Source organism: Lagopus muta, chromosome 14, assembly GCF_023343835.1.
Source record: "Lagopus muta isolate bLagMut1 chromosome 14, bLagMut1 primary, whole genome shotgun sequence".
NCBI lineage: Eukaryota > Metazoa > Chordata > Aves > Galliformes > Phasianidae > Lagopus > Lagopus muta.
Genome location: NC_064446.1, coordinates 11,621,668 through 11,640,722, shown reverse-complemented (window position 1 = coordinate 11,640,722; position 19,055 = coordinate 11,621,668). Strand labels below are relative to the sequence as shown.

The 19,055-nt window shown below is 42.3% G+C and overlaps 1 long non-coding RNA gene across 1 annotated transcript in view; it reads left to right on the top strand.

Annotated features, from left to right (window-relative positions):
- The first annotated feature begins 9,665 nt into the window (after nucleotides 1–9,665).
- The window catches only part of LOC125700274 (uncharacterized), a 90,179-nt gene continuing 80,789 nt past the window's right edge, over nucleotides 9,666–19,055 (top strand). The window contains exon 1 of the long non-coding RNA XR_007379827.1: nucleotides 9,666–9,739. This is a non-coding gene — a long non-coding RNA (uncharacterized LOC125700274). The remainder of the gene's footprint in view (nucleotides 9,740–19,055) is intronic.

Genomic DNA, 19,055 nt, shown 5'->3' with positions numbered 1-19,055 from the left:
TTTCCTCGTTTCTCTTCTAGACTTTATTTTATTTGCTGGACAGTAAGTTCTCCTCTAAGGGAGGCATCGACTTGCACAACAGTCAGTATGAAAACAAGCCTCTAAAAATATGCAGGAATTGATACCAGGCTAAAGAGAAAGATTTACTTATTGCAAGTTCTGCCTGAACCACTAGTTTTATTTTCAAAGTAACGTAGAGACTGACAAATACGTGAAGGTTTCTTCTTCTTTTGCATGAAGTGTGAAATAGGAACAACTTTCTGAACTCTCGTGGGGCAGGCCGGGGCTGAACTGGTAAGGAAAGCACTTCCTGTCTCACTGCTGATCCCTGGACTCCTATTGCTGCATTTTTAATATCTACTGCAAAAAACCTTTGTGGCTATGGACCACATCTTTCTGATCCCTGTGTGCCTCTGAGGGAGTGTTTGCATTAAAAATGCAGAGCTTCTGGCTGCCACTTTGTTCATTTATTCTGTCCGCATCCAGTAACAGTTTCTGTAAATGTTGGGACAGAAGAGTAGTTAAAGCTTCAGTTTATTTCAGTACAAAATATGGACAGGAACTCATCTGAGGAGCAAACTCCCCAGGCTGTAATCTCTTACAGTATATGCTGAAAGGTCACCAACTTGTCAAAGTTTTACAGCATTGGTTTTTCACGTCATTTCTCATTCCAGGATGAACTCTAGGCCACTGCAGGATATTTTTGTGTTTTTTTTTTTTTTTTCTTTCGTAATTCCTAAATGGTAATATTGCTCTTTCTTCTTTTCCCTTGCATCTAGGGCCATTAGCAAGATTTGAGAGAGGCTATTGCTCTTTCATCTTCTGGGGCAGGAGATGAGAAAAGGAGACCTTTACCTTGGCTTGCTTGCCAAGACATGGAAGTCACCTTTTCTCAGAGGGCCTGGAACAAGTGCAGTACATCAGGCTAGAGGGGTTTGGGAAGCCTGAAGAAATATCCACGCTGTCTGAGTCTTTGTGCGTATCTTGTGGGCGTTCTGGCCAGAGCTGTGGGCTCTAGATTTCTCCCTCTGGGTCTGAACTTGTGCAATTTCACTACATGTATTGGGTGGAAGAAGAAAAGATAGTTCATTGCTTTCAGCCATGGGGGGAAGTTCAGCCATTACTATGGGATGGATGGAGTCCACCCCAGAATTGGCTGCAATGAGCACTTGTGTGAGAGGAAGAGGGCCAGAGTGAGAACTTAATTTGCACTGCTTGTATCACATGCAAACACCTTTCTTTTAGATCAAGGAATTTTAACATTACACTGGTGCAGAGCAAGATGTTTTGAAATCCTTGATAGACTACCCAAGGACCTGAATTTCCTGTCCCCAAATTACTGATAATGTCCATGGAATGAGATGAGCTCTCTCACTGTATGTACTAATGTGAGAAACAAAATACTGGTTCATACTATTTAAGTTAATGCCTGTCTGAGGAAACTTTTCACTGAACTTCTGTTCTTTGCAAAGCAGCAACCATGGAGATGTTGGATGCATGGTAACCTGATATAACATCCAGTGGATAATTTGTTCTGACAATTTTTATGAACAAGAAAAAAAATCCTCATCAAATGCATGTCATGCTTTTTGACCCTTCTTTGTGGTTCATTTACCTCCTGTAAAAACCACCTGCTTTCTGCTTTGATGCTCTGTCTGCAGAACTTGAGGGAGAAATGATTGCAGTGGCATTCAGCCACTGGTTAACTTCTCTCCAGATGTGTGCTCCAGATGGCTATCCTGAGAATCCACCACAGACCCAGATTTCCTATTTAACATCAACAATCTTGATTCAAACTGAAACAATCTTCTGCTGTACCTTGTGGATGCTACCAGTCAGAAGGAGCAAATGTGGTGTGAGCCAAGCATAGTCCATTGAAAGCTTCGCTGTATCTGTTGTTGATTCACGGTACTGCTACAGAGGAGGGTACTTGCCTCCTATTGCATGGCTTCTCTTGAGCAACACAAATGGCTACAATCTGCTGTATTTCATGAAGATCAGAACTGGCCCTCTGAAACTCACTGTGTTTCCACTGGATGAACGGCTTGAGCAAATGCAAGTGCTGTGTGTGTGTGTGGTGGTGTGTTTGGGGTGGATTTTTTTTGTGTGTCTGTGTCTGTTTTTAAGCATTCACCAGGCTTGTACAGAATAATAGATTCTCTTCTTGTTGCCTCTGTCACGTTTTCAGTTTCATCTCTCTGAACAATGGGACTGGCCTCTTTTTTTCTTCCTGAGCTCTCTCAGGATGTTATTTGTTTATCATCTTTCTATAGTAGCAACCAGTGTAGCAGAGTGATATAATTTAGCTTTGTGAAGTCCCCACCACAGTGGAATGCAAAGTGGCTCCTCTCATTCCTCTGTTGTTCAGGAAAGCTGCAAGGAGAGGGAGAAAGCAAATCGTGCTCTCTCCATATGCTCACTTCTCTCTCTGCCTGCTTTCTAACAAAGCTCTTCTGTTTATTTCTTTTATAATTATTTTCTGGTTTGTTTTCCCCTCAAGTTCAGTTGATCATCTCAGGGTACGCAGCAGAGCTATGCTGAGTGTCTTCTTCTCAAGTCACGTCCATGCATGTGTGACACGAGGTATGATAAAGTATGAGATCACTGTGTTTTAGTATTGGTGTTCCTGACTTGGTGTCAAGAAATCTCTGGGAATAAAGTGAATCCTCTGTATGAGGGCATCTCTTCTGTGGTATCAGAATATCACAAGTTTCAAGACTGTTCAGATTCATTTAGAGTTAACTTGCTATGTTCTCTTTGTTAGTTTGAAACAGCTCTAACTCCTGCTATGTTATCTTGCAAACCCATCACACAGCCTACTCCATCCTGCTGTAGTTCTGGACATCCCTTGGCCATATCACCAAATACAATTTGAAGCTGTCTCTGGAGAGTACCATGACCCAGCAACAAGGCATTGGAGTTGTTTGAAGGGTGTGAAATCTGATTAATGCCAGAAGAAGACTGGGATCCCCAAATCTTGTCTGTCTGGGGACAGGCTGTACCAAAGAGATGAACTCCAGGGTCAGCTGGGGTCACTGAAACAGACTTTGGGAGTGAGTGTCAGTTGAAGGGTCCTTCTACACATGATGCAATGGAAGGGTAGCAGCAGGACTTTCTGCTCTGATGTATTCCTTCCCATCAAGTTTTTGGGAGTGCTTTCAGCACTGTTCCAGGAAATATGCCAGGAAAGGGCAAATATGCTGGTTATTTATAGGCCTTCTTATGGTTTTCCTTATTACTGCCTGTAGTCCATCAAGGTAAGCATTTATGTACTCTTCTGACCTCTTCTGCCAGCTGAGAGACCGCAGATCCTCTGGTTCTCTAGTGACCTTCCAGTGCACTCTTTCATGGGAAGACAGAAATAAGGAAGTCCCCAAGGAGCTCAAAAGAAGAAACATTTTTCTCTTTAGAACACCTAGTGTAAGCATTTGTAATTGGCAAAGAAAGGAGTTTCATACGCATTATTTTTGTTTTTGTCACCTCGGCTTGAGAAGGGAAGAATAATGTTGAGAATATTTCCAATATCTCCCATGAACAGAAGTAAAACTTCCGCAGCAAAGACTCCATTAATCTTTGCTGCCCTGATCTAGATTGACTTATTTAGTGCATGAGCTAGATCATTAGCAACACAAGGGATTTTCTCCATCCTTAGGTGGAGAGATCAGTAGAAATAATAAACAAGTGTGAGTGAATGGGCAGGCTGATTAGTGTATGCATTTTTTTTGTGCTTGGAGACCTTTCTAATATCTCTCTTGGCTTTAGGTGCTACTTATTGGCTCTTGTGTGGCAAAATGTCAGTGGTGCTCCGACTCCCCCGGGCCTTATCATAGCTAGAATTTCTGCTTGACTAAACTTCAAATAACTTTGACCTTTTACTTATTTTTTTTTTTAATATTTGTGCAATTTCTATATTTATTTGAAGGACTTGGAGACAAAGAACTCTTCTTCTAGGCTTCACCTGGGGGAAAGCCTGCTTTAGGGGAGCTGTTTTTTCTTTATTTTTTATTGAGAAGGCCAGATTATGTCCTTCTAGACACGATTTCTCTGAAAATAGAATAATTTAAAACCCAATTTTCTTACTTAAAAACTTAGAATGTTGTGTGGGTCAGGGAGGTGCAGATGTGTTCAGATGCTTGAGAACTGTTCACTGGTTAGTTTAAAAATTTAGCTATTTGCATACTTCATTTTGAGGTATGTAAAATAAATGAAATCATAAATCACTCCTTAAATATTCTATTTGTTGCCGGGTGACTGGAAATAACAGATGGATTCTTACAGGCGGGATTTAATTTTGCTCTAAGTTAGTGAGGGGTTAGAAACCAGTACACCAAATCTCAGCCCCCTAAAGCTTTGGATCTATTTGCATCTGTCTTGGGAACACTGCAAGGCACACGACTTGCATTAAACTGGTACCAGCTGTAGCCTTGGATCAGAGTCATCTTCAACAGTGGGACAGGTTGGGTCCAGGCCTGGGGGACTGCTCCTAACTTTCTGCTTAAGGCTGCCAGGAGAGTGCAGAGGTATTTAAATAGCATGCGTGGGGCTATGAGTTTTGCATTTTCCAGAAGCTCATTGAAAAGAATAAATCTAGGGAACAGGAGGAACCAGATGCTTGCATGATGCACTCAGTGTGTGTCTGCCAGCTGTGTTGATGCTTTCTCCTCTTCTTGCAAGGAAGGGAAAGAGAGGGAAGAGGTGGTGTCCATGGCGGCACAGGAATACAGAGCTCTGGTGACCAGTGAAAAGAGCATTCCTCTTGCACGCTGTCCTCGTTTTTTCTTGCATCCACTGTGTGCAAAACTTGGAACCAGTTTCTCAGATTCCTTTCAGCAGGCTTTGGCTAGTATACCTAGGTAATGGACAGACCTCAAACGCCTTTCAATTTGCTTATCTGCTCTTTTCCTAATAATGGGATCTTTTGATAACTATGAGGGTGAGAAAACTGCAAATAGTTTGACAGCAGATGTGGCTCCTGTTTCCATTTTCCAAATCAGTGCCTAGTTCAGTGCAAACATTTCGTTTTTCTTATAGCTGAAGGCGGAGGAGCCTCCTGCAGTAATCTCTCAGAGCCCAGTGTACACACTTCATCTTCCGTGCAGGGCCCATAAGGCTGGCTCAGTGATATTTGGCTCAGAGAACTCTTTCTGAGTACATTTAAAGTTCAACCTCAGCTGGGAGGATTCTCCATCACAACAGCATCTTCATTACCACTAACTTGAGGAGAGGGGAGAGAAGCAAAGATGCTATTGAGGTCAATCTGCAGGCACAGTGCTCTTGGCATGCTGAATAAACTAAGTTTCAAGATGGTGCTGATGATTTTGCTTGCATCCACCGGAGAAAGGTTATTGAGCATTCAGTAAATCTCCTGGGGATCAGTTATAAAGAATGGTATTTACAGGAGGGTAAGCCATAAATCTTTATGACCTTCTTGCAGTTAGCAGCATTTAAAGTTGCATTATTCTTTTTCTTTTCCTGCAGACAAGGCTTTGATAAAACTATCTGTCAGTTAACTTAAATAATCCATGGACAAATGGGGTCTTTGCTGGAGAAAAGGAGAAATGACTTAGTTGAATTTCAACATGTTTGTTTATTTTACTTCTTACCATTTTTTTTCTCCAAGAGATTAAAGATGAATTTAATGTTTTGATGGATTCTCTCAGGCACATTTACCTTGACAGGAGGTGAAACAAGGGCCCCTCAGGTCACCGTTGTCTTCCTTTCTGATCTTCTTGTCAGATAGGCAATGACAACAGGTCTGTGGAGAGTTGAACAGGGGAATCTCTGTCATTCAGATTGTCACATGTTTGATTCCTGCTGTCAGATTTTCATGAATTTCACATGTGCTATGTGTGTCTCTACTTGTAACAAATTAGTGCCTGGTTATCTTTCAAGCTACCTGGGACTGCTTCCCTCTTATATAACTGAAAGATACGTTATTTTGATTAACTTCTTCAGTGATGAGTTTTTATCCTCACTATTTAATTTACATAAGAAATGTTAAAATAACTTCTCCTTGTTCTTTCATTAGTCTCAGCTAATGCTGTAATTTCTTCTCCATTTATTGAACAAATCCTGTATCTTATTTATATACTTCTAGTCCTTTTCCTTCTATTGAAGCCATACAAAACTGTCTGGCATGGCTGCTTTTGTTCTGTGTCTTTATTTGGGCCCCACATTTATAAACAAGCTTTCAAAAACCAAGCAAAACTACACTGATGCTTTCTGTAGTGTAGATGCAATTAGAAGGGTGAGAAGTAGCTTGTAGTATCCTAATTCATTTATATGTATGGGAATATTTATGCTGTTCCAAAACACCTTTATGCTAGTAAAAACACATTCACGTTTGCTAAGCTGGTGTAATTATGTCAGAGCAGGTGCAAAGAGTCAGAGCAGAGCAAGAAGAGGTTGTTGTAGGCAAACCTTCAAGCATCACTGAGGCCAACTGCCCAAACAACATCCACTGCAGGAGCTGTAGAGGTCCCTGGAGGATGTGCACACCTTGTTTCCAGCTGGTGCATCCACAGCAGGTGCAATTATATAAGCATGGCACCTAGATCCCTGGGCAAGATATAAGCTGTTCCAGCCTCACTGAAGAGCAGCATTATGACATTAGGAGAGTCACATTTTTATATCTAGGTTCTTAATTCCTGCAAGTTTCAAGAAAAGGGTAAGTGTGGCACTGAGGGATGTGGTTTAGTGGGCATGGTGGGGATGGGTTGATGGTTGGACTGTAGATGATCTTGGTGGTCTTTTCCAACCTGAATGATCTAATGATTCACAGCCTCACCCACTGGATGTAGTAATAGGCATTTTGCATCACCAAAATGTGCCTGTCAAAGGATTTTTCAGCAAAGTTGGTCAGCTTGAGTGCAGAGGAAATGGGGGCATGAGGTGGGAGTCTGGCATTGCTCTATTGCTTTATTTCATATGTTTGCTTTTTTGTTTGTTTGTTTGTTTGTTTAAGATGCAAATGCCAGTGCAGGCAACCTGCCAAATCACTGTGTGTCTTTCTAACACAGTAGTTTAAAGCTGCTGGTGCTTGAAGACAGAGCACCCATGTATAGAGTCAGGTGTGATTCACTACCAAAGTAGATATTAGTATGTTAACAGGAAGAGTGAGCCCATGCCTTACAAGCTGCCAACTTAGTTATGTCCTTTGTAAATTATTCAAAACAAAAACTTTCATAAATAACTGGTAATATATAAACATTGACTGTCTGGAGCAAGGTTAATGCATGTATTTGTTTGAAAGAAGTGTACATAGTGCTCCAGTGGTCTGGTTTGTGGAGCGTTTAAGTAGTTGCTTATGTCTCACGGACACCAAAGAGATGCTGTAAGTACAGATGGAGCCAGCTTTTCCTATCAACTTCTGCTCAGGTGTGATTTGCAAATGAAGTATTTTGGCTTGGGGGAACATTTTCTCTGGAGAAGAGAGCAATGACACACAGTACAGTCATTTGTGGCTCTCAGGCATCGTATGGGAAAGTATCACATCACAACAATAGGGAAATTAACTGATGCTGACAATTGAGTAATTGGGAGGGTACGGCACAGCATGGATGTAGCAGGTAGAGCCTCAACGTTCTTTTTGCCCTTTGCTTTAAAATTAAGAAACAGATGGCCTGCTGGAGCTTCTTGCTTCCCCTTCCCTCCTCAGGTGCTTGTTATATGCTAAAGGCAGCCATCTGCTTGAAGCTGCGACTTGTACCTGTGCAAAATAAATACCAAATGGGTTTCGTTCTACTGTAAGTGACTTCTAAGCGCAGATCATCATACTGAAGTACTGCCATGCTCCTATTTGTGCGTGTTTCTGCTGTGATACTGCACTCTATATTTAACATCCTGCTTGTGTGGTTGGTGAGAACTTGTTCAGCAGTACTGGTGCCTGACATATGTTCCCCTTCTGTACACGGGAGTGTAATACTCTCTAATGGGTATCTCACTGTGTTCCTTTGTACAGCGCAGCTGGGCTCCTCTTTATTTACTCTCTTTCTCCCATGATTATCTTCTCCTGCTCCTTTTACCAGTGACCCTCTGCAGGCAAAGGGGAGTTTCCTAAAAGCTCCTATTGAACATGGATGAAGGTACCATTTTACTTTTTACCTTCAATTTGCTCATTTAGGAAAATATCATATCATTTTCAGGTTCCAAAGCAAACATCACACTGTTTCCTTTAGTCTTACATATCCCTGAGAATCTTCTCTCTGCCTTTGCTGCTGTCCTCTGTGACAGATGCCAGAATGCTGGTCGAAGAGGTCTAGCTGCTCTTTTCATTGGTAATTTGCTTCTAACTCAAGAACACACTAAATTTGCTTTTTCAACCCTACAACACTGTGGGAAAAATGATATCCCAGTGTCACACATCTCCATGAGGCTGTGGGTTGCAATTCATGTTCAGGTTCCTGCCCTGCTGGGCTCTGTGCCAGTGGCTGTGATCCCTGTTTGATACACACAGGTGCAGCTCATTCTTTGGAGCATAGGTTGAAATACGGTGGCACGAGGCAAATTCTTACAGATGTACAGAATAAAGTTCAGGTTAGAAACTGGCTCAGAACCTCCCTGGAAATGTCGATGAGCAAGATGTGTAGCAGGTGTAAAACTGCGGTCTTATATTCACTGCTGCTGTAACCCAATTGCAGTGGCTGTCTGATATGCTCAGAGATGATTCTGAAGCAGAAATCACAGGTGTAGGTTAGGAACATCCATCTGCTTACACTAACAGATCCATGACCTAATGTTTTTGTATGGATGTAGGTATCTACATAAGGTGATCATTCCTAATCTTCTTACACAATTAAATACTGAAGATTTTAGTAACAGGTTCTGGCTCGGACTGAAGAATTCCTTTGCCACCACCACGTTCACCCTCATAAATGGTGCAGCTTCTCCAAATGGAGGGCAGCTGTGAAATAATGAGCACTGCTGTCCATCAGCTCCTAGCAGCAGGTCAGCAGGGAGGTGAGATTCGTGCAGTCGGCTAAAAACTTTACTGAGGAAAATCATAATGAGGGTGAAATGCAATAAATAAAAAATGAAGGCAGCCAACACAACATAAAAGGAACATGACTAAAGAGAGGAGAAGAGCAGAATTTGAGTGGTAAACAGATTAGTGAAATCATGTTGGAATGGGCTGATTCAGAGGTAAGAGGTGCTCATTACTTGTGTGTCAGAACAGTGTTTCAGTATTTTTCTTCTTTGTGCAGCTCTGCGACTTCAGGATTAACAAACTCTCCCCAGATGAGCATAGCTAATCTTTGCTTGACTACTTAATGTCTTACCCTGTTGATTTTTGTGTAGACAGTCTTCTAAGAAAGATGTGGCAATTATACTTGGAATGGAATCTGTGAAAGCTTGGTGTTTGGATAAGTTTTCTCTGGAAATTTGCCTCAGTGACATGTTTCCAGATTAACACTGATATTAGCTTAGGAAGTTGCAACCAGCCTATCTGGAGGTGCTGGGCAATGGGTGGGTCTGGAGAATGGCAGATTGTAGAGGAACTGTTAGATCAGGGCTTTACCTGGTGATTGAGCAGCTGGTGAAGGGCTGTGGGTGGCCCAGGGAGCACAGGCAAATTGTTTGCACCTGTGCTCCCCACCTGACCAGATGGGGGTGGTGGAACAAGGGTGGAGGCACCCTGGGCTCATATCAGGACCAGCCACTGAAGGGAGAGCATCTCTTGGATCTAGGCTGCTTGCTGAGAGGGAGTGCTGCACAGCTAGGGAGCCCCTTCACCATTTAGGTGAGTTCAACTACTCTTTCTGTACATGGCTATTGGCCTTTCTGTAATCTGTTGCTTGGTATCACTGAGACCCCGTCAGAAGCAATCTGTGAGCAGAATGGGTGTAGAGGTCAGTGAAACTGGATCTGTTGTTTGACTTCTGCTTCAACGTGAGGTCTGTTTTGGGTGGGTGTCTGCTTCGTGGTGTTCGTGCTGTGTGATTTCTCATCTGATCCTTGCTTAACAAATAAGCAACGAAGTCCCAACAACAGAAAACCTTACAGAACAATGCAGGCTTTTATTGTTTATCTTATTAGCAGTGAAAAGAGAACAAACTGCTAGTTCCAGTGGGATTGCTTTTGCCTTGATGATTTCTTAATATCTTTTGTTTTATTCAAAGGTTAATCTCCTTTAGCTGCCCTTGAGATCTGGCCCCTTTCCACATGCACCTGCTTTTCTCAACAGGGTCTTCAGTAGTGACCTTTTAACTCCATAGACAAACAGGATCATTGTTGATCTGTCAAATACAATATCCCTCTGCTTAAATGTTAGGTGGATTTATGTTATTGCTTTGGGAGGCAATAAGCCAGAAGGGAATTCGTTTTACAGAGAGGTCTTCTGCCTCACTGAAGGACTTTTGTTGGATGAATCACCTGCCCAGCGCCATCCCAGTTGGTTTCCTTTTTCATTTGTTTGCACATCTATTTGTTTCTTGCACGTAGGCAAAGTCTGATCCTTCCATTTGAGATTTGGTCATCCTTGCATGCAGCCAATGGAGGAATGTCTCTGGCACTGTGCTGTATTTACATGCATGACACTTTGCAATGCTGTTGCAGAAAGGAGATAGCAGATGAATGCTGGCTATCATTTGGATCCTGCTTTGGTAGCATTTGGTAGCTGCTTTGGTTGCTTACAACAGAACTTTTGGAAGCAAGCAAAATGAATGCTAGGGACAGCAACTAAGAGCTAGCCCAGCTAAAAGCCACAAAATCAACTGCAATGACTGTGCTGCAAGCTTAGGAAACCAATGAATATGTACAGCAGTGATCTCTGCAGCTCAGACCTCCAGAGCAGTGCCAGAAATGCACATTAATGGCCACTCTACTGAACGTTATCTTGTTCACTTCTTCCTAGGGGTGTGTAGAGTGCATTGAGCTTCATGGAATAGAAATCTATTGTGACAAAGTGTGAATGAAATTAAATTTGTTAATGGAGTGACATTCAGTGATATATTATGCAGCTGATTAGTTGGGAAAAGCGTTTCCCATCTGGCTGTTGATTTGTCATAACTAGAAGAGGAGTACACATGCATCCAGGGCTTGTGAGCACTTATGTGAGTGATTGTGGGCTTTGCAGCACCTGGGCTGCATGGATATATCACAGGCTATTGTTTCTACTTCTGGCCCTAGGCTGTAACCATCAGTAAATCAAGATCACTAGCATTTTAAGCATAGGCTGTTTCTTTCATGGGTGTCCACGAGGAGGCCAGTCAGCTCAGTGCAACCCAGCTCTACAATGGAGCTGCTACTTGGTGCAGAAATATAAATATTAATGAATGCAAAAAGCTTTCAAAAGGTGCTAGAAAACTAAAGGTAGCCTGAGGTAAGGTTCCTTAATTTTACTGCAGACTTGTGAAAAGATGCAGGGACCCAAGAAAACTGATGTGCTAATTATTTTTCAAAAGTGTTTACAGCTTTGGGTTATTTGTCTTGTTAAACTTCAGAACAACATTGCCTTTGAATATAACTGTTTATTTGACACGTTGCTTTGCATGCACCTTGTCTATTCATGGATTAGATGCCCAGATTGAGCCCAGATGAATTGTGATGCAATTTTTTCGAAATGGGATAAAAACAAAAAGGTCACATTAAGGACATATGAATTTATTTTCTCAGAAGCTGATCTATTGCAAGACGGATATTTGCCTTACCAAGGCAGAAGCACGGTGTGCGCTGGGTGCTCTGTGGTGACTGAATACAGCTGGGCTTGTGCATGTGAAAGTTTTCATGGACCAATCTGCATTTGTGACAGTAGCAATGGGAGATGCAGGTGCTGCTGTGTTACTGGGAGTAAATCTTAAGTGAATGGACATAACTATTCCTTTCTATAGTCTGGCTTCTACTTCTCATTCCGCCAAGAAAAGGGAAATTGCTGGAAGCTGCTGTCTACCAAAATGCAAATTACTGAAGACATCCAGTGGTCATTTAGCTGTCCGTTCTTTTTTGTGTTTCTGATACAAAAGTCAGATCCCATTGCAACTGATGGCGAGTTCTTGCCTGTGGGGAGAAGGAAAACGTGGTTTTATTCTGTGGTACTCTAAAGTTTCTTGAAATGCTTTCATTCTAATGCTATCTGTGTACTTCCTCTAGGCTGTCTGTAACCTCCAGGCAAATTTCTGTCGTGTTTTTTGCTGGTGGTCATTTTAGTATTTTTGCTGGTGATTATTTTGCCTCCCCTGACCTGATTAACAAGATAACTTTAATGCAGTTGTCTGCTAGAGATGGGACTCCACGTATCAGACAGACTGGGGGCCTGAATTGACCTGGAAAACAATTTGTTGTGCATCCCCTGAAGGAATGTTAAAATTTCAGTAGTAAAAGATTGTTCTCTGCTCACCTCTGCAAGTTGTAAGTCATTAGGGAAAGCTTTTTTTTTTCTTTTTTTTTTAAGGAGAGTTTTCTGCTGTTAAAAATTCATCCTGCTAAATGGTGCAAAATAAAGTACATGGGTAAACTTGGAGCTCCTCAGCAGCCACATGAATTCATCTTTTTCTGACTTTGTGCTAAATGCACATCACAGAGGGTAGGATGTATTTTCCATCTCTGTTTAGGTCCCTCTCGCCATGGGTAGCTTGGCAACTGGGACAGTTAAAGTTGCCATATGAATGGCAGCAGAATTTGGACCAATGATTTTCTGAAAGTGTTGTGAAAGAAGCTATGTGCTGCCTAAGACCAGTTGGTCTTCAACCTCCCTCCCCCCCAAAAAGCAAACAAAAAAAAAAACCCACAACTCAGATTTGCAAGTTAGCCAGGAGGTTGCTTTCCTTCAGCTGAAAATGCAAAGCTGTGCCAGCACTGTGGGGACATCCTACTCAGGACCTCAGTTACCTCCCAGCATATTTCTGTGCCCATCTCATGGGGGTTGTACCAGGTGCAGCACCAAACATAGAGCCCTTGTCTTGCTGTCCAAAATACACACATCAATTGGCATATAAACTGCAGCAAATGACATTTATCCCATTATAATTTTCGGTTCCTAGCAGTACAGCTGTACACAAAGCCAATGACGCCCTCAACATTTGCTGCATTTTGTGTACAGAAGCGCCAGAAGCGTTTCCAATATTGAAGGGACTGATTCATTCCTTCAACTGAAATTTTTAAATAATCTCCTTGGATGCTGCATCCAGTTTTGAAAGTGATTGATATGATACTGCGGGAAGAGCTGGAGTAAAGTCTGTAATTCTGCATGCTACAGTACTGGAGAGACGTCAGAGAAATAAATAACATGAATGGAGGTCAGTACAACAGGGAGGAGTTGGAGAAATGGAGTTTGAGAAAGGAAAAAAATTATATATATTTCTATTAAAATGGAGCAGTAGCTCTGAGTAAGGACAGCCTGGTCTCTCAAAGGGCAGAGCCTAGCTGAGGCTGATACCTGTGATGGGTGTTGCCATCAGGAAAGGTGAGAATCCTGCACTGAGGGTCCCTAAGAATAAGAGGTTGTGATTGTGGTTCACCTGTAAGGCAGATCTCAGTGGAAAGCCTGGTCTTCCTTTCTTCTGGGGGTGTCATATGTAACACATGAAGGCAGTGCACTTCTGGAACATGCACACAGTCCTTCTGGATGCCTCTTCCCGATCTGTGTTGCTGGTCTCCCAGTAATGACTGAAGGTTTTCAATGAGCAGAGACCCATTTTAACGCCTCCATCTCCTTCCTGCATTTTGCGTGCTGATGTGGAAAACCTGTCCAAGTGAGAAGGTGTGAAAGGAATTGGGGAGGAGCATCAACTCTGGGTAGAGAATAGCACAGAGAGCAGGCTAGGGCTGGCAGGGCCAGGCATCTGTGCTCCCTTCTTCCCAAACCTGATGTGCTCTACTCCCCACCTCAGTGAGGAGCAGCATTTGATTTGGTGGGATTTTTTTACTGGGAGCGTGGAATTTAAAGCTCTGATCCCTCTGGAGGCTTCTGCTGAGCACAGGTAAACCTGGAGCTGGAACAGGGCTCAGCTCAGAGCACTCCTGGGGATGGCGCCAACAGCCAGAGGACAGGAAAGATTTTGAGTAACAGGGAGGCAGAACAGCAGCTGCTGGGTTTTATGATGATGTTTCCTCCTGCTTGTCCCACCAGACCATTCCTGTGCACACCTCTTGCCTGTTTTTCCAGCTCTGCTCCTGAAATGGGTTGTTATCACTTTGGAAGACCATTTTTCATGAGTGTTAAGCTGGTCTTTAGTCTTCCAAAGGATTCCAGGAAGGAATTATTTCTAAGGTCAGATGAGTGCTGGTCTCACGTGCTGCCTTGCTCCTGGCCCTGCTCAGCCCAGGGCAGCAACAGGCACCATCTGCCAAGGATATCTCCTCTTTTTTTTTTTTGGCTGCGGGGTATCCTGGGAATCATTGCTTTTATTTCAATTTCCTTGAGTTTTGATTTGAGTTGCTTGAAATATAAATACAATTAGAGTTAGCAGAATACCTCTGACTTCGATTTTTGCCCTCTCGCTTGTCCTACAGGCATTATGCTTTAGGCAGCTGCTAAAATGGGATCTAAACTATTTTAAAAAAATAAAAATAAAAATACAACCCACAGGTCCCACTTCAGAACTCTGTTTTATGTTTAAAGGGAAAGGTTGAGTTATCACTACTTTGTAGCAGTGCCTACTCAGCAGGGATGGCACGCAGGAACTTGCAGTGGGTTTGGAGCCTGGTTGTAGCTGCAAAGAAAGCAAAAGAATTCAGCTCCAGTTTGAACGGAATGAGTGACTCTGTGGAATGCGTAATACACTGTACCTGGAGACCTAAGAAGGCACTTGATTTATTTATTTTTTTTTCCCTACAACTTCAAAAACCAGTGTTTGCCTATTAGAATTTATTTCTAGTTTTTATGTGCAGCTGTAGAGCTTTGCATATGTAAGCATTTTGTGTAATGTGGGGCCTGTGAAGTCTCTAGATAGAAATTAAGTTATGAAAGCATAGAACAAGTTCCTAGAAGAAAGGCTCCTGCTTTTCCATGCTGTGCTGTCTGTCTGTCTGTTTCCATATTTGCAAACCACTGTTTAAGCAGGAGCATCTCATTTTCACTCGTTCAGCCATTCCTGTTTTTACAGTCATATGATTTGGGGTATAATTCTCTTATTCAGCCCAATTTGCATTGCTGCTATCTCTTTTTACAGCCATCTATTTCAAGCTATGCCCACTCACTGCATTAGTCTGTAAATGCAGACATCAGCTACTGGAACTTCCTAGAGATTGATTTTATGGAACTTAACTGGAAATAAAATGATACCAATAAAATCTTTTGCTTGCCTCGCCTTGACAAACAGCAGGCAGAGTCTGCCATGCATCTTATGATAAGTTTTCCCATAGTCTGTGAGTGGCCCTGTTTTCCCAGGGAAAAGGGAAGTGCTGAGCACTGTTCACAGTGTGTAGCAGAATCTGTAGCCCCGTAAATAAGGGGCTGGAGCTCTTAACTGGAGTCATAAACGCTTCCACTTTTTTTTTTCCTAGTTACCAGCAATTGCTGTCGTTTAAAAGGTGGTAGCAGCACTCTAGCTGAATGAAATTGTTTGAAAAAATGAGAGAGAAAATAATTTTTTTTTTTCCATCTCTTATTCCTAGTGGGAAGGGATGAAAAAGAATCAGCATCCAGCTCTGCTGAGCGTTGAAGCTCTTTGACCTTGGCAGAGTTGGTATTTGAACTCATAGTCCCTGTAAGCTTTGTGGGAATTAGTTACAGAGGAAATAGGTAGTGAGAGGATATGAAAGATATTATCTGATGAAAATGAGTCTTACGAATATGAACAGTTGGAAACATTCCCTTTTAATGGGAATCTGGATACAAGATAGTAAATGGAAGCAATGTCTCTGATTGTGGTAGGTGTTTGGAGAGGTGGTAGAATGAATATGTTTGAGTGGACTGCATAGTGCTGGCAGGACAGACTGATTTGGGCTTTTGGACCCTTTTCACGAATGGAAAGCCATTTGTGTAATGACACCTCTCTCTTGTGCTCGTATATCAGCTGATTATCCACCTTTCTTTTGGGCAGAAGTTTTATTTGTTTTATTTCAGACCGAATATGATTTTTTTCCCCCATCTTCCCTTTCAGACTGAATGACCAAAATACATTTATTTGTCCTTGAAAGATAGTGTTATTGTTATTTATATAGTAGCGTTCACAGGAGTAATGAAATATCAGCAGAGTTCCAGTTTGCTGTAGTAGAGAAGTCTGATACATAGGAAAACAATAAAAATGGAAGAAAAACTATGGTGATGGGTTGGGCTTTAGTTCTTGATGTCCACCGATGATGATTATTTTTTTTTTTTTCCTTTGCAGGGTTTCTCATGTTGTTTTTACATTAAAATATCTCCTTTTGTTGTTATTTCCTAAAAATATGGAAGTAGTTGGACTATCAGTGTGGTTGAGAACAATGACGTTCCTGATGCAGTTGATCCATTAGAAGTTCAGTGCTGGTTATCTGCTCCATTGCTCTGGGGAAACTGTTCATTCTGCCTGGCGCGTAGCACTTGGTGAACGCTGCTACCCATCACCTTCTCACTACAGAAGCAGCTACGAGAAAACAAAGGCAGTAGCTTTAGAAGTAATTCAAAAATCTTTTAAAATGAGAGCAAACTCCTCAATAAACTCAAAGGCTGAGGCTCAAAGGCAAACTTCCCTGCAGTTTCTGGGTGCACGCGTGGGAGATGCCCACGTGGGAGATGTCCTGTGCATCCACAACCCTAGGTCTGCTGTGTCCATGGTATCCACGGCTATGTCATTGCTCCCGTATGTTTACTTCATCTTGTATAAGATCCTTTTTTTTAAATCTTTCTTTTAAATATAGGTAGCTCAAAATGTAAGATGTAGACTTCGAATCTGTCTTCCTGGATCTGCCTTTGTAAGCGTCTGGTCTCTGTCTCGTTGCAGGAATTTCACTGTGTTGCAGGTGTCTGAGTAGGCTTGTGTCTTTTCGCAGAGAACACGTCAATGGAGTGAGAATATCCACTGATTAATCTAATGTCTCTTCCAAAATTGGCTGCTTCTATTACAGCCCACTTGTGCCTGCCACCAAGTGCATGAAAATAGTCTCATTAGACACATGAGAAGGCCTGTGTAAGTAATGCACTAAATTTATCTTTTAGTAGGACAATGAAATATGTGATATTCTTGAGATCAACGCTGTTTGTATCCTGCTGCTCCATCACTCCTGGAGTCCTGGATTTGGCTAATGAGTCCTGTACAAAGTGCGTGCAGGCACATTGTTGGGGGAGAGAGGAAAGTAAGTGTTGAGAATCCTCTTTTCTGAATGTATCGTGCAAACTGATGGTTTTAAACTTTGCTGTCTAAAAACTATATGGTACAGTGGTACATATTGGTCAAAGTGATCCTAATATCAGAAATTGACTCTTAGTTATTTACCAAGGAGATCTTTGCACCTCACCCTCCCTGCTTGCTATTTACCAAGCGATTGTGATTGTCACAGTATGTGGCTTCTCAGAGCTTGTGGAGGTTCCAAAATAGTGTGAAGAAGACTCAGGTTCTGCCTGCTTATTAAGTACCTCAGCACGGTTGGGCAGCCCACAGAAATGCCATGGCAACAAACAATGCATGTTAATAAGATCAACTGTAAAGTTACCGTCTTGAAGACCGACTTGATCAGTGATTGTAATAACTCAGCAACTATTGCAGGTGCATCCAGTTGTAACAGAGGCTATTTCATTCAGAACTGTTTTATTAGGTCTGTTTGGGTCATTTGCAGTGAAATACGTGATCCTGAAAATGAAATCAATACCAGGCTATTGTCAGCTTCTGACTCAGTGGCAACATATTTTGCCGCAGCTTATACTTGCTTACATGATCCCTTTGTTGGCTGTGCCTCTGAACAGTGGTGATGTCTCAAAGAGCTGAATTATTATTTTTCTTAGGATGCATAAGCAGCTATTTCTACTTAATGCGAAACCAAAGCTCAGAGAAAATGCTTCCAGTTGCAGCATATGCCATGTAACAGCCCTCAGCTGCTCATGTGGAGAGAAACAGTACTTGATAGGTTCCAAAAACGTCCACAGGAAGAAACCTGCTGGTGGAAAGAAGTTAATCTAGAAGAGCCACAGCCCACCCTTGCTTGCAGCTCACCTACATTCACATAAAAAAAAAAAAAAAAAGCCCAGATCAGAACTGATGTCCCTTCAAATTGCTCACTTGTGCTTAGCTGATGGCTGTTCACATGAGTTCATGTTCTTTCTTCTCTTTTTTATTCCATCCTTGCACAGGTATTGTTGGAAGGCTCCTGTGTCTGTTCCCACACTAGAATAAATTGAGAGCAATTCCAGTGAGCAAAAGGTACTTGTACTCGAGGAAAAACAGGAGGGGGCCTGACTGTTTGCTCTCCTTTTTTCTGAGTGCAAAACTATGCTGAGTTGGTCTCTGTGCTTCAGTTTAGTGTTTGTGCTCCCTTTCTGTTCCATCAGTTAGCAGTTCAGCATCTCCACAAGTTAGCCTGAAGTGCCTGCAAGGAAAAGGCAACAGTGGCAGGTCAAAGGGAAGGTTGAGAATACACAGGTATTTGTGTCTTCCTTTGATCTGTTTCTAGTGGCTTCTCACAGCTGTGCTCCATGGTCAGTATTTTCTTCCGTTCTTCTGTACAAATTCTTCATCCTTCAGCTTTGGTGCCAGTAGCTGAGGCAGATAGCTGGGATTAGGAGAAGGTTGTTAAGTTGGATGGTTTCATGTTGACTGTATGAAAGGGATGATATGTTCATTGCCGGGCCAGCAGTAGTGCTTGGGCAGTTATCTAGCACTGTAGGCTGACAGAATGGTCTGTCTTAGTCCTCCAGCCTGGTAGGCAGGGAAGGTGCAGCATCCTGCTTTTCCAGATGACTGCTCCTAAGGCAGAAGGATCTGCTCCCAGCTGTGTTTGGCTTCCATCAGCTTGCAAAGCCTGAGCCAAGAGGCTGCTGCTTCCCTTGGAGAAACATGCACCTTCCAGGCTGACCCATAAACACAGGCACTGCCTCAACCCTCCAAGCAAGCAATGAACAAAAATTGCAATAGAATATATTAATAAGCCAAGTGATGGCCAAGTTACTAGGGTATGTGTTGGCAGAGCTGTAAAGCAGGGAATGA